Raw genomic sequence first — 14,673 nt, 5'->3', positions numbered from 1 at the left:
TGGATGGGACAGTGACTGAGCATGTGTTTCCTCCAGCACTCAGCTTATTAGGTGGACAGTGACTGAGCATGTGTGTCCTCCAGCACTCAGCACATTAGGTGGATGGGGACAGTGACTGAGCATGTGTGTCCTCCAGCACTCAGTACATTAGGTGGATGGGGACAGTGACTGAGCATGTGTGTCCTCCAGCACTCAGCACATTAGGTGGATGGGGACAGTGACTGAGCATGTGTGTCCTCCAGCACTCAGCACATTAGGTGGAGGGGCAGTGACTGAGCATGTGTGTCCTCCAGCCCTCAGCATATTAGGTGGATGGGGGCAGTGACTGAGCATGTGTGTCCTCCAGCACTCAGCACATTAGGTGGAGGCAGTGACTGAGCATGTGTGTCCTCCAGCACTCAGCACATTAGGTGGAGGGGACAGTGACTGAGCATGTGTGTCCTCCAGCACTCAGCACATTAGGTGGAGGGGATAGTGACTGAGCATGTGTGTCCTCCAGCACTCAGCACATTAGGTGTAGGGGAAAGTGACTGAGCATGTGTGTCCTCCAGCCCTCAGCATATTAGGTGGATGGGGGCAGTGACTGAGCATGTGTGTCCTCCAGCACTCAGCACATTAGGTGGAGGCAGTGACTGAGCATGTGTGTCCTCCAGCACTCAGCACATTAGGTGGAGGGGACAGTGACTGAGCATGTGTGTCCCCCAGCACATTAGGTGGACAGTGACTGAGCATGTGTGTCCTCCAGCACTCAGCACATTAGGTGGAGGGGACAGTGACTGAGCATGTGTGTCCCCCAGCACATTAGGTGGAGGGGACAGTGACTGAGCATGTGTGTCCTCCAGCACTCAGCACATTAGGTGGAGGGGACAGTGACTGAGCATGTGTGTCTTCCAGCACTCAGCACATTAGTTGGAGGGGACAGTGACTGAGGATGTGTGTCCTCCAGCAATCAGCACATTAGGTTGATATGCACATCACTTGATACTGTTGCAGTGACATGTTGTGAGGTTGCTGGGGGGTGGGCTGTGATGGAGACCATCTGGTCAATTCCTTCTAATCCGTCATGGGACTTCTGGTATCACATACTGGATTAGCAGGATCTCTGGACCATCAGGCACATCGGGGAGCTAAGATGCCTGGACTCCGGACTCATTGCTTCTCCCTGCACTCATACATAGTAACAAACTACAAGAAGATGACAGCTGTCTGCACTGGGTAACCCTGTAGCATATCCTCAGCTGGGAGAAGCATTAGGGGTTAGGTCCCATTCCCTGACAGCAAGCAGAGACTGAGAGAGCTGACTGTATGAGATGCGGGTCCTGCTGGGATGAATCTCTGCTGCTGCTGTGATCAGTGAGCGGTGCTGCATGAAGGATCAGTAACGCTGCATGGAGGATCAGTAACGGCTCATTAGGACGCTGCTGCTTTAATCAGTGATCCCCCGCATGGCAGGAATCAGGCTGGCATGGCGGGGGTCATTATCTGATTACCCAGGGAGGGGGGCGGCGGGCAGCTCATTCATTCCTTGGAGTTTGGTGGCGACATAACGGAGCGCAACAAGATTCATCCCTTTAAAACTCATCAATGCGGCGTCGACAGAAGACTGAGAGTCCTCGCATTATAATACAAGAGACACTCCTAGCATCTGTCTATATGGTGGACTATAGGGGGTTATAATGGGCACCAGGCCTGTGGGCTCCTCTTTTCATTATGTGTTTTCCACAATCACAGAGAGGGCCGTGTGACCAAAGATTTACAGCTGCACAGTCCTCTCTATTCCCTCCCTGCACTCATCTCTATGTTCATAGAGAGAACTGTGTGGTTATACAGTTACAGCTGCACAGTCCTCTCTATCCCCTCCCTGCACTCATCTCTATGTTCATAGAGAGAACTGTGTGGTCATACAGTTACAGCTGCACAGTCCTCTATATCCCCTCCCTGCACTCATCTCTATCATCATAGAGAGAACTTTGTGGTCATACAGTTACAGCTGCACAGTCCTCTATATCCCCTCCCTGCACTCATCTCTATCATCATAGAGAGAACTGTGTGGTCATACAGTTACAGCTGCACAGTCCTCTCTATCCCCTCCCTGCACTCATCTCTAAGACCATAGGGAGACCTGAGTGGGTGATTGCCTGTAATGTTTGTTTCCGGATAGGATCACTAGGATCTTTGGACACTGTTAAAAAAAAATAAAGGGAACACTTATACAACACAACGGCAAGTCAATCAAATTTCTGTGACATCAGACTGTGCACATAGGAAGCAGCAGTGTCCAGAGGCTGGAGGCTACCAGGAGACAGGCCAGTACACCAGGAGACGTGGAGGAGGCCGTAGTGTCCAGAGGCTGGAGGCTACCAGGAGACAGGCCAGTACACCAGGAGACGTGGAGGAGGCTGTAGTGTCCAGAGGCTGGAGGCTACCAGGAGACAGGCCAGTACACCAGGAGACGTGGAGGAGGCCGTAGTGTCCAGAGGCTGGAGGCTACCAGGAGACAGGCCAGTACACCAGGAGACGTGGAGGAGGCCGTAGTGTCCAGAGGCTGGAGGCTACCAGGAGACAGGCCAGTACACCAGGAGACAGGCCAGTACACCAGGAGACGTGGAGGAGGCTAGAGGCTACCAGGAGACAGGCCAGTACACCAGGAGACAAGGAGGAGGCTAGAGGCTACCAGGAGACAGGCCAGTACACCAGGAGACATGGAGGAGGCTAGAGGCTACCAGGAGACAGGCCAGTACACCAGGAGACGTGGAGGAGGCTAAAGGCTACCAGGAGACAGGCCAGTACACCAGGAGACGTGGAGGAGGCTAAAGGCTACCAGGAGACAGGCCAGTACACCAGGAGACAAGGAGGAGGCTAGAGGCTACCAGGAGACAGGCCAGTACACCAGGAGACGTTGTGGAGGCTAGAGGCTACCAGGAGACAGGCCAGTACACCAGGAGACGTGGAGGAGGCCGTAGTATCCAGCGGTTGGAGGCTACCAGGAGACAGGCCAGTACACCAGGAGACGTGGAGGAGGCTAGAGGCTACCAGGAGACAGGCCAGTACACCAGGAGACGTGGAGGAGGCCGTAGTGTCCAAAGGATGGAGGCTACCAGGAGACAGGCCAGTACACCAGGAGACGTGGAGGAGGCCGTAGTGTCCAAAGGATGGAGGCTACCAGGAGACAGGCCAGTACACCAGGAGACAAGGAGGAGGCCGTAGGAGGCAACAACCCAGCAGCAGGACCGCTACCTCCGCCTCTGTGCAAGGAGGACCAGGAGGAGCACTGCCAGAGCCCTGCACAATGTCCTCCAGCAGCCACAAATCTGCATGTGTCTGCACAAACGGTTAGAAACCGACTCCATGAGGACAGTATGAGGGCCCGACGTCCACAGATGGGGGTTGTGCTCACAGCCCAACACTGTGCAGGACGCTTGGCATTTACCAGAGAACACCAGGATTGGCAGATTCACCACTAGCGCCCCCTGTGCTCCTTACAGATGAGAGCAGGTTCACACTGAGCACATGTGACAGACACTGTGGAGAGTGATCTGCTGCCTGCAACGTCCTTCAGCATGAGCGGTCTGGCAGGGGGTCAGTAATGGTGTGGGGGGTGGTATCTCTTTGGCGGGCGGCACAGCCCTCCATGTGCTGCCAGAGATAGCCTGACTGCCATTAGGTAGCGAGACCCTCAGAGCCCTAGTGAGACCATATGCTGGTGTGGTTGGGTTCCTCTTAATGCAGGACAATGCTAGACCTCATGTGGCTGGAGTGTGGCAGCAGTTCCTACAAGATGGAGGCAGTGAAGCTATGGACAGGCTGCCCGTTCCCCAGACCTGAATCCCAATGAGCACATCGGGGACATCATGTCTCCTCCATCCACCAACGTCACGTTGCAGCGTCTGCGGGTTACCTTTATTTTCTGAGCAGTATACATTGTATAAATATAGTTATCTGTATTATGCTTTGGGATGAGATGATATATACATTGTATATCCAGTTATCTGTATTATTTACAAGGTGACGCTTTGATTCTTGTGTCTTCATGGAGTTGTAATGTGGGGTGAATGAGGGTGTATCACATGACTGGTCACAGTATCTATCTATCTATCTATCTATCTATCTATCTATCTATCTATCTATCTATCTATCTATCTATCTCCTATCTATCTATCTCCTATCTATCTATCTCCTATCTATCTCTCTCCTATCTATCTATCTCCTATCTATCTATCTCCTATCTATCTATCTATCTATCTATCTATCTATCTATCTATCTATCTATCTATCTATCTATCTATCTGTCCATCCGTCTCTCTCTGTCCACTATGTATTTGTATTTTCCCTTCTCTTCCATCTCTCTGTTCTTGTTGTCCGTCTTCTCTCCAGCTTGTGTCCTGCACCATTCTCCAGCAGGGCGGTGTTGGGCGTTCTCCAACGTTCGTGCTTCCTTCAGCTGCGGCACAGGCTGTTCAGTATGGAGCTCACACTCTGTTCGTTATATCTCAGTATCAGTATGTGCGGCTCTCGGGCGGCTTCTCCCACAGTCACCGGCTCCGGGGACCCATTAGGTTCATTAACAAGTTATACTGTATACTGATAGATTATAAACCCTGCTGGAAAATTCCGCAGACTCTGCTACATCTGCTGCACTACAACAGTGGCGCCTCCCTGACGGGCAGACGAGTGGCGCCTCCCTGACGGGCAGACGAGTGGCGCCTCCCTGACGGGCAGACGAGTGGCGCCTCCCTGACGGGCAGACGAGTGGCGCCTCCCTGACGGGCAGACGAGTGGCGCCTCCCTGACGGGCAGACGAGTGGCGCCTCCCTGACGGGCAGACGAGTGGCGCCTCCCTGACGGGCAGACGAGTGGCGCCTCCCTGACGGGCAGACGAGTGGCGCCTCCCTGACGGGCAGACGAGTGGCGCCTCCCTGACGGGCAGACCACACAATGCCAGACTAAGGGAATTGGGCAGATGGATCCATCCAGGGCCGCTCCTGCCATCAGACCAAATGATTGCTCAGGCAGCAGCTTTGTGGAGTCTCTGAGGGGCGGAATCTCCTATGGAGTGGCCATACCTGATACAGTCTGCTACACATCACTGACTTCACTGACCCCATGACCTGCAGATGATCGCCGGACACAGATGGCAGGGAAGTCAGGACTGGTAACACTGTGCAGGTATTGTTATATATATCACAAATCACTGCACTACAAGTCATTGCTGCCGCTTAACCAGGGATGTAACTAGAAATGCTGGAATGGGGGGGGGGCGGCGTATGCTGGAACGGGGGGGGGACGTATGGTGGAACGGGGGGGGGGGGCGGCGTATGCTGGAACGGGGGGGGACGTATGCTGGAACGGGGGGGTGGGGACGTATGCTGGAACGGGGGGGGATGTATGCTGGACCGGGTGGGGGGCGTATGCTGGACCGGGTGGGGGGCGTATGCTGGACCGGGTGGGGGGCGTATGCTGGAACCGGGTGGGGGGCGTATGCTGCAACAGGGGGGGGGGCGTATGCTGCAACAGGGGGGGGGGACGTATGCTGGAACAGGAGGGATGTATGCTGGAACGGGGGGGGGGGGCGTATGCTCGGGCGGGACGTATGCTGGAGCGGGGGGGCCATATGCTGGAAAGGGGGGGGACGTATGCTGGAACAGGGGGGGGCGTATGCTGGAACAGGGGGGACGTATGCTGGAACAGGGGGGACGTATGCTGGAACGGGGGGGGCGTATGCTGGGGGGGGACGTATGCTGGAACAGGGGGGACGTATGCTGGAACGGGGGGGGACGTATGCTGGGGCGGGACGTATGCTGGAGCGGGGGGGGGGCGTATGCTGGAAAGGGGGGGGGGGGCGTGAGCTGGATTGTGTGTGTGCTTATTATAATATTATAAGCTGTAGGGTAGGGTTTCTGCACACCCCGTACTAACCTCACAGCCGGTAACATGGATGATGGGAGTGGTATATTGTATTAGTTGTAGAAAATAGATTGTGAGCTCTTCAGAGGAGGATGATGGGAGTGATACTGTGCAGTGCTGGAGATGGCACTGTGCGCTCCGGGCAGTAAGGACATTGGGAATGATACATTATTCCCAGACAGGGACAAGTCATAGAGGAGCACAACCTGCAGCCTGTGATGCCTTTCTGTAGCTGACACAGTGGTGTTACCCCCTTTTATTGGTCCCCCCCCCCCCCTCGGTCACACCAGGTATCGTACAGTATAAAATAGCCACATTGGTCACATGACAATAGAGCGCCCCCCCCCCCCCCCCCCCAAACACATGGACACTATGGCGGTATGTCCAGGCACAGGGTGATGGTATTGGGGGTGCAGGTCTCCCCCCTCTGTGCTCTCTACTGATTGGCCTCCATCCCTCTGATCTCCTCCCCCACTCACTGACCTCTTTGTGTTTTCCTTCTCTGAATACAATGTATCAGACTGCAGAACAATGAGCCATATAATAATACAGGGGCCACACCTAAGCCATGGCAGCAGTGCTGGCCAGGCATGATGGGAGTTGTAGTTGTGCAGCAGCTGGAGGGCTCTATGGATTGAGGATCACTGTAATCTGTTGGGAATGTGACCCTGGAGCCAGGGCCGTCTTAACAGCATTATGGGCCCCTGGGCAGAGGTGCGAATTGGGCCCCACCCCCCCGCGGCCACCGCCATCAAAACCCCCCATCTTTGCAACCCCGCCCCTAGCCAGTACAATTACGTACAATAAAAAAATACAAATTATTGTTAACATAAACTTTAATTCACATTACAGTCTTTCAGCAGCGCAAAAACAAAAAATAACCATGCGTGCCGCCGCACCAAACCAGACCAGGTTGGCTTCAAAGTATCCAAAAAACGCAATGGAGACAGCACTTCCAACAGCAATCTGCAGGGTTTATTGTCACACCAGTGCAACATGTCTCATATATACAGAGGGGCAACAACATGACTATTATATATGAGAACCATGTTGTCTCCCTGTATGTATACTGTATAATACAATATACAGGGAAACAACATGGCATATATATAGAGAAGGGCAAAACAACATGTCTCATATATACAGAGGGGCAACAACATGACTATTATATTATATATGAACCATGTTGTTTCCATGTATACAGAATACAGGGAAACAACATGGTTCTCATATATAATAGTCATCTTGTTGCCCCTCTGTATATATGAGACATGTTGTTTTGCCCCTCTCTATATATATGCCAGATAACAAGCACCGCTGACATATTAGGCTCCTCACTCTGTCACCATCCTCATCTCTCTACACACTGCACATCTGTATTGGCCCCTTATAGATGGCTCCCCCCTGTATTACCCCCTTATAGATGGCTCCCCCCTGTATCCCCCCCCCTTATAGATGGCTCCCCCCTGTATCCCCCCCGTATAGATGGCTCCCCCGTATTCCCCCTCCCCTTATAGATGGCTCCCCCCTGTATTACCCCCCTCGTATAGATGGCTCCCCCTGTATCCCCCCCCCTATAGATGGCTCCCCCCTGTATCCCCCCCCCTCGTATAGATGGCTCCCCCCTTTATCCCCCCCCTCGTATAGATGGCTCCCCCCTGTATCCCCCCCCTCGTATAGATGGCTCCCCCCTGTATTCCCCCCTATAGATGGCTCCCCCCTGTATCCCCCCCTATAGATGGCTCCCCCTGTATCCCCCCCTATAGATGGCTCCCCCCTGTATCCCCCCCTATAGATGGCTCCCACTGTATCCCCCCCTCGTATAGATGGCTCCCCCCCTGTATCCCCCCCTCGTATAGATGGCTCCCCCCTGTATCCCCCCCTATAGATGGCTCCCCCTGTATCCCCCCTATAGATGGCTCCCCCTGTATCCCCCCTATAGATGGCTCCCCCTGTATCCCCCCCCTATAGATGGCTCCCCCCTGTATCCCCCCCTATAGATGGCTCCCCCCTGCATCCCCCCCCTATAGATGGCTCCCCCCTGCATCCCCCCTATAGATGGCTCCCCCCTGTATTCCCCCCTATAGATGTCTCCCCCTGTATCCCCCCTATAGATGGCTCCCCCTGTATCCCCCCCCTCGTATAGATGGCTCCCCCTGTATCCCCCCCTCGTATAGATGGCTCCCCCCTGTATCCCCCCCTATAGATGGCCCCCCCTATAGATGGCTCCCCCTGTATCCCCCCTATAGATGGCTCCCCCTGTATCCCCCCTATAGATGGCTCCCCCTGTATCCCCCCTATAGATGGCTCCCCCTGTATCCCCCCCTATAGATGGCTCCCCCTGTATCCCCCCTATAGATGGCTCCCCCGTATTCCCCCCTTATAGATGGCTCCCCCCTGTATCCCCCCTATAGATGGCTCCCCCCTGTATCCCCCCCTATAGATGGCTCCCCCCTGTATCCCCCCTATAGATGGCTCCCCCCTGTATCCCCCCCTATAGATGGCTCCCCCCTGTATCCCCCCCTATAGATGGCTCCCCCCTGTATCCCCCCTATAGATGGCTCCCCCTGTATCCCCCCTATAGATGGCTCCCCCTGTATCCCCCCCTATAGATGGCTCCCCCGTATTCCCCCCTTATAGATGGCTCCCCCGTATTCCCCCCTATAGATGGCTCCCCCCTGTATCCCCCCTATAGATGGCTCCCCCTGTATCCCCCCTATAGATGGCTCCCCCTGTATCCCCCCTATAGATGGCTCCCCCGTATTCCCCCCCTATAGATGGCTCCCCCCTGTATCCCCCCCTATAGATGGCTCCCCCTGTATCCCCCCTATAGATGGCTCCCCCTGTATCCCCCCTATAGATGGCTCCCCCGTATTCCCCCCTATAGATGGCTCCCCCTGTATCCCCCCCTATAGATGGCTCCCCCTGTATCCCCCCTATAGATGGCTCCCCCTGTATCCCCCCTATAGATGGCTCCCCCTGTATCCCCCCTATAGATGGCTCCCCCGTATTACCCCCTTATAGATGGCTCCCCCGTATTCCCCCCCTATAGATGGCTCCCCCGTATTCCCCCCTTATAGATGGCTCCCCCCTGTATCCCCCCTATAGATGGCTCCCCCGTATTCCCCCCTTATAGATGGCTCCTCCTGTATTCCCCCCTTATAGATGGCTCCCCCGTATTCCCCCCTTATAGATGGCTCCCCCTGTATCCCCCCTATAGATGGCTCCCCCTGTATCCCCCCTATAGATGGCTCCCCCGTATTCCCCCCTATAGATGGCTCCCCCTGTATCCCCCCCTATAGATGGCTCACCCTGTATCCCCCCTATAGATGGCTCCCCCTGTATCCCCCCTATAGATGGCTCCCCCTGTATCCCCCCTATAGATGGCTCCCCCGTATTCCCCCCTTATAGATGGCTCCCCCGTATTCCCCCCCTATAGATGGGCCCCCTGCACAGCAGATAAAAAAAACAAACACCCAACTCACCTACCAGCGCTCCCCCGTCGCTGCTTCCTCTCCTCTTCTGCCCCCGGCTGATGCGTCGCTCCCTGGGGGATTCTCAGGGAGCGCACACATCCGGAAGCTCAGTGTGCGCCCAGGCCGGGACTTCCGGTACAGGAAGCCCCAGCGACGCGCACTGAGGTTCCTGATGCGTGCGCTCCCTGAGAATCCCCCGGGGGGCGACGCATCAGCCGGGGCCGGATTTCCTCTTGCGACCGCAAGCAAGAAAGTGCTTGCGGTCGCAAGAGAAGGGGAAGGGGGGGCGCGCAGGGCCGTCTTACCTATTGGGCATGGGAGGGGGCTGCCCGGGGACCCTTGCGTCCTAGGGGGCCCCTGCCCGCTGTCACAGCGGGCAGGGGGCCCCCTAGGACGCAAGGGCCCCCGGGCAGCCGCCTACCATGCCCAATGGGTAAGACGGCCCTGCCTGGAGCTGTTCATGTAGTCGGTGACCTCCAAGAATCCAGGACTAATAAAGCAAATGTCCATCAGCTGGTACCTGGAAATCCTGCACTGATACATTGTAACAGAAAGGAGCTCATGTCATCCCATACAAAGACACCTGTCAAATACTAAGGGCCCTTTTACACAGAAAGATTATCTGACAGATTATCTGCCAAAGATTTGAGGCCAAAACCAGGAATGGAATTGAAAAGAGGAGAAATCTCAGTCTTTCCTTTATGACCTGATCTCTGTTTATAGTCTGTTCCTGGTTTTGGCTTCAAATCTTTGGCAGATAATCTTTCTGTGTAAAAGGGCCCTAAGGAAATCCTCAAACAGGCACCTGCTGGAGGCCATGAGGACTGCGACCGAGAAACACTGGTGTAGACCGAACGCAATTGTACCAAACCCTCAGCACTAAGAAAATGTGTCTGATATATGTCTGATCACTGACAGTAAGGAAGGTCCTGGAGATACAAGGACTAATAGTGCATGTACTGTTCTCCATACAGTGATAATGGTGTGTGTGAGTAATGTCATGTCTGTACACAGTGACCCCACCAGCAGAATAGTGAGTGCAGCTCTGCAGTATATGGCTGGGTTCACACTACGTATATTTCAGGCTGTATTTGGTCCTCATGTCAGGTCCTCATAGCAACCAAAACCAGGAGTGGATTGAAAACACAGAAAGGCTCTGTTCACACAATGTTGTAATTGAGTGGATGGACGTCATATAACAGTAAATAACGGCCATTATTTCAATATAACAGCCATTGTTTTAAAATAACAGCAAATATTTGCCATTAAATGACGGCCATCCACTCAATTACACCATTGTGTGAACAGATCCTTTCTGTGTTTTCAATCCACTCCTTGTTTTGGTTGCTATACAGCCTCAAAAATACAGCCTCAAATATACGTAGTGTGAACATAGCCTAATACAGGATGTAACTCAGGAGCAGTAATGTAATGTATGTACACAGAGACCCTACCAGCAGAATAGTGAGTGCAGCTCTGCAGTATAATACAGGATGTAACTCAGGATCAGTAATGTAATGTATGTACACAGTGACCCCAGCAGCAGAATAGTGAGTGCAGCTCTGGGGTATAATACCGGATGTAACTCAGGATCAGTAATGTAATGTATGTACACAGTGACCCCACCAGCAGAATAGTGAGTGCAGCTCTGCAGTATAATACAGGATGTAACTCAGGATCAGTAATGTATGTACACAGTGACCCCACCAGCAGAATAGTGAGTGCAGCTCTGCAGTATAATACAGGATGTGTATGGGAATGGCAGTATGAGGACATCTCCCTGCAGACGCCATCCCCCAGGGTACAGATGATTATACAGCAGTGTTGCAGTCGGATAGATTTCGGCTCTGGAGATGAAGCCGCCTGGTAGAGCTGGCAGATATCCGCTGCTTATTAGGGAACTTTTATGTTCTTATATTGTCAGATGAAATGTAGGGCAGGTGCTGTAAATCAGAAAGCGCCAGCAATGGTCGTGTCCTGTGTGGCGTCCACGCTGCGATGACAAATGGCTGAGATGTAGAGAGGGGGATGAGTGCCGCAGCCGCCGCCATCACTTCACTAATGAGGAGACATACGATGTTACCCATAGCAACCTGTATAGAGGGGTATCACTACAACAGCTGCCCCTCCCCCCCAGATCCAGGAATATGTGGAGTATTCCATACAGAGAGATCAGTCATGGTGGCATCCCAGAGCCGGGACACTGGGGTACAGGAGGGGGACACTGGGGTACAGGAGGGGTACAGGAGGGGGACAGTGGGGTACAGGAGGGGGACAGTGGGGTACAGGAGGGGGACAGTGGGGTACAGGAGGGGGACAGTGGGGTACAGGAGGGGGACAGTGGGGTACAGGAGGGGGACAGTGGGGGGTACAGGAGGGGGACACTGGGGGGTACAGGAGGGGGGTACAGGAGGGGGACACTGGGGTACAGGAGGGGGACACTGGGGTACAGGAGGGGGACACTGGGGTACAGGAGGGGGACACTGGGGTACAGGAGGGGGACAGTGGGGGGTACAGGAGGGGGACAGTGGGGGGGACACTGGGGGGTACAGGAGGGGGACACTGGGGGGTACAGGAGGGGGACACTGGGGGGTACAGGAGGGGGACACTGGGGTACAGGAGGGGGACACTGGGGTACAGGACGGTGACACTGGGGTACAGGACGGTGACACTGGGGTACAGGACGGTGACACTAGGGGTACAGGATGGGAACACTGGGGTACAGGAGGGGAACACTGGGGTACAGGAGGGGAACACTGGGGTACAGGACAGGGACACTGGGGTTCAGGATGGTGACACGCTGACACTTGGGGTACATGTCTCATGCCCATAGTGGTGCAAATGATGTCGGGATGCTTCCTGTGCTGTCTCTGGGCGGCTGCGCTGTGGGATTCGTGCTGCACCCTGTCAGCCTGGCAAAGCTTCCTGCAGTAATGAGACACAATCCCTCCAGCTTGTTACCCATCAGCCGCCATTTACTACTGATACCTACAGGATTACCCATTCTATGCTCATCCTTCCCTGCCGCAGCATCCTAGGAAGGGGTGTACATACATTACATTACTGATCCTGAGTTCCATCCTGTATTATACCCCACAGCTGCACTCACTATTCTGCTGGTGGGGTCACTGTGTACATACATTACATTACTGATCCTGAGTTACATCCTGTATTATACCCCAGAGCTGCACTCACTATTCTGCTGGTGGGGTCACTGTGTACATACATTACTGATCCTGAGTTACATCCTGTATAATACTCCAGAGCTGCACTCACTATTCTGCTGGTGGGGTCACTGTGTACATACATTACATTACTGATCCTGTATTATACCCCAGAGCTGCACTCACTATTCTGCTGGTGAGGTCACTGTGTACATACATTACTGATCCTGAGTTACATCCTGTATTATACTCCAGAGCTGCACTCACTATTCTGCTGGTGGGGTCACTGTGTACATACATTACATTACTGATCCTGTATTATACCCCAGAGCTGCACTCACTATTCTGCTGGTGAGGTCACTGTGTACATACATTACATTACTGATCCTGAGTTACATCCTGTATTATACTGCAGAGCTGCACTCACTATTCTGCTGGTAGGGTCTCTGTGTACATACATTACATTACTGATCCTGAGTTACATCCTGTATTATACCCCAGAGCTGCACTCACTATTCTGCTGGTGGGGTCACTGTGTACATACATTACTGATCCTGAGTTACATCCTGTATTATACCCCAGAGCAGCACTCACTATTCTGCTGGTGGGGTCACTGTGTACATACATTACATTACTGATCCTGAGTTCCATCCTGTATTATACCCCAGAGCTGCACTCACTATTCTGCTGGTGGGGTCACTGTGTACATACATTACATTACTGATCCTGAGTTACATCCTGTATTATACTCCAGAGCTGCGATCACTATTCTGCTGGTGGGGTCACTGTGTACATACATTACATTACTGATCCTGAGTTACATACTGTAATTCTTTTTATTAGAAAAATAGAAAAATTAACAAACAAGGCATATCTGGCCATAACTTAAACATAACAGTAAATTACATAAATAACAAATAATAATGATAAACCATTATAATAGTATAAAGCAAAAATGAAATCTTTAACCTTTTGCCACCAAGCCAGCCCAGCATTCCTACTTAACAAAAATAAATAAATAAATAAAATAAAATAAATAAATAAAAATGTTTTCAATCCAGGCAAAATAAGCCATAAAACTTAAACTACAAACCATCCTCGGCTGTAATCATAACTAAAGAGAAGCCGCCCTGGCTAAAAAAAACCTCCCAAACCTGGGTTATAGTAAATAAACAAAACATAAACACACACATACAACCACCTCTAGACCAACACACGACCACCTGATACTACAAACAATAACTATACATGAACTGAAAATGAAAGCCATCCAGGCGTAACCAAAAGATATAACATATAACATATCAGTATAAAAATAAAATACTAACTAACTGGTTATTCCAGTACAACACTCGGGCTCGGCTGCCCTGAAAAACTAAAAAGGTACCTAAACACCAGTAACAGCGAAACAAAACACACAACAATTCTATCTATTACCCACGTGCCCCTCCACCTTCCCCTAGACCCCAGTGTGAGCTCAGTTCATGGAGTCAAAGTTCAGTCCATTTTTGGTGTCAGCTCCATTCAGCCCACACCTTCCCACAGACCCCGCCCCCCATATCCCCCCTCCCAACCTATTCTGTATCCCCTCATATATACAATATATACAATGACTATAATGTCCATAAAGTTCATATGGCTTATTCAGCCATAACCCTGCCGACACTTATCACAAAACATATATTAACATAAACATAGCACACCATAATAACATAACACAACAATATTATACAATATTATAATAAGGCCCAAGTTCGGTAGCCTGTAAGCCCTTTATACCTACTGCTGACCAGAAAAACAAAACAAAAAGCTAAAGTGGCATGCACCAGCCCTCCACCGGGATCGGAGGATGGCAGACCGGGCACTAGAAATTTATAAACTATCCCTTACTATCTTACCCTGCCCTCCCCCTATCTCTAACCCTAAGTTTAAACTGACCCTACGTGCTTTCCCTACTGCCGTCCCTACCTGCTCTGTCCCTAACCAGAATTATGGTCCCTCACCCAGTGGGCTCAGTACCTAGGGCACAGCAAAAGAAAACCCTCTCCACAGGAGAGAAGCCCTACTTGTACCCAGCCTGCCATACTCCAAAGACCTGATCTTCCCAAGGTCACCAGTGATGTTCCTAC

The 14,673-nt window shown here is 52.4% G+C and overlaps 1 protein-coding gene across 2 annotated transcripts in view; it reads left to right on the top strand.

The window, feature by feature from the left end:
• SLC24A4 (solute carrier family 24 member 4) overlaps positions 1-14,673 on the top strand; it is a 97,181-nt gene that overhangs the window by 14,642 nt on the left and 67,866 nt on the right. The gene's annotated exons all lie outside the window — the stretch shown is intronic.

This window comes from Dendropsophus ebraccatus, chromosome 13 (assembly GCF_027789765.1).
Source record: "Dendropsophus ebraccatus isolate aDenEbr1 chromosome 13, aDenEbr1.pat, whole genome shotgun sequence".
Lineage (NCBI taxonomy): Eukaryota > Metazoa > Chordata > Amphibia > Anura > Hylidae > Dendropsophus > Dendropsophus ebraccatus.
The sequence above is the reverse complement of the archived record's forward strand: the minus strand, read 5'-3'. Positions and strand labels throughout refer to the sequence as shown.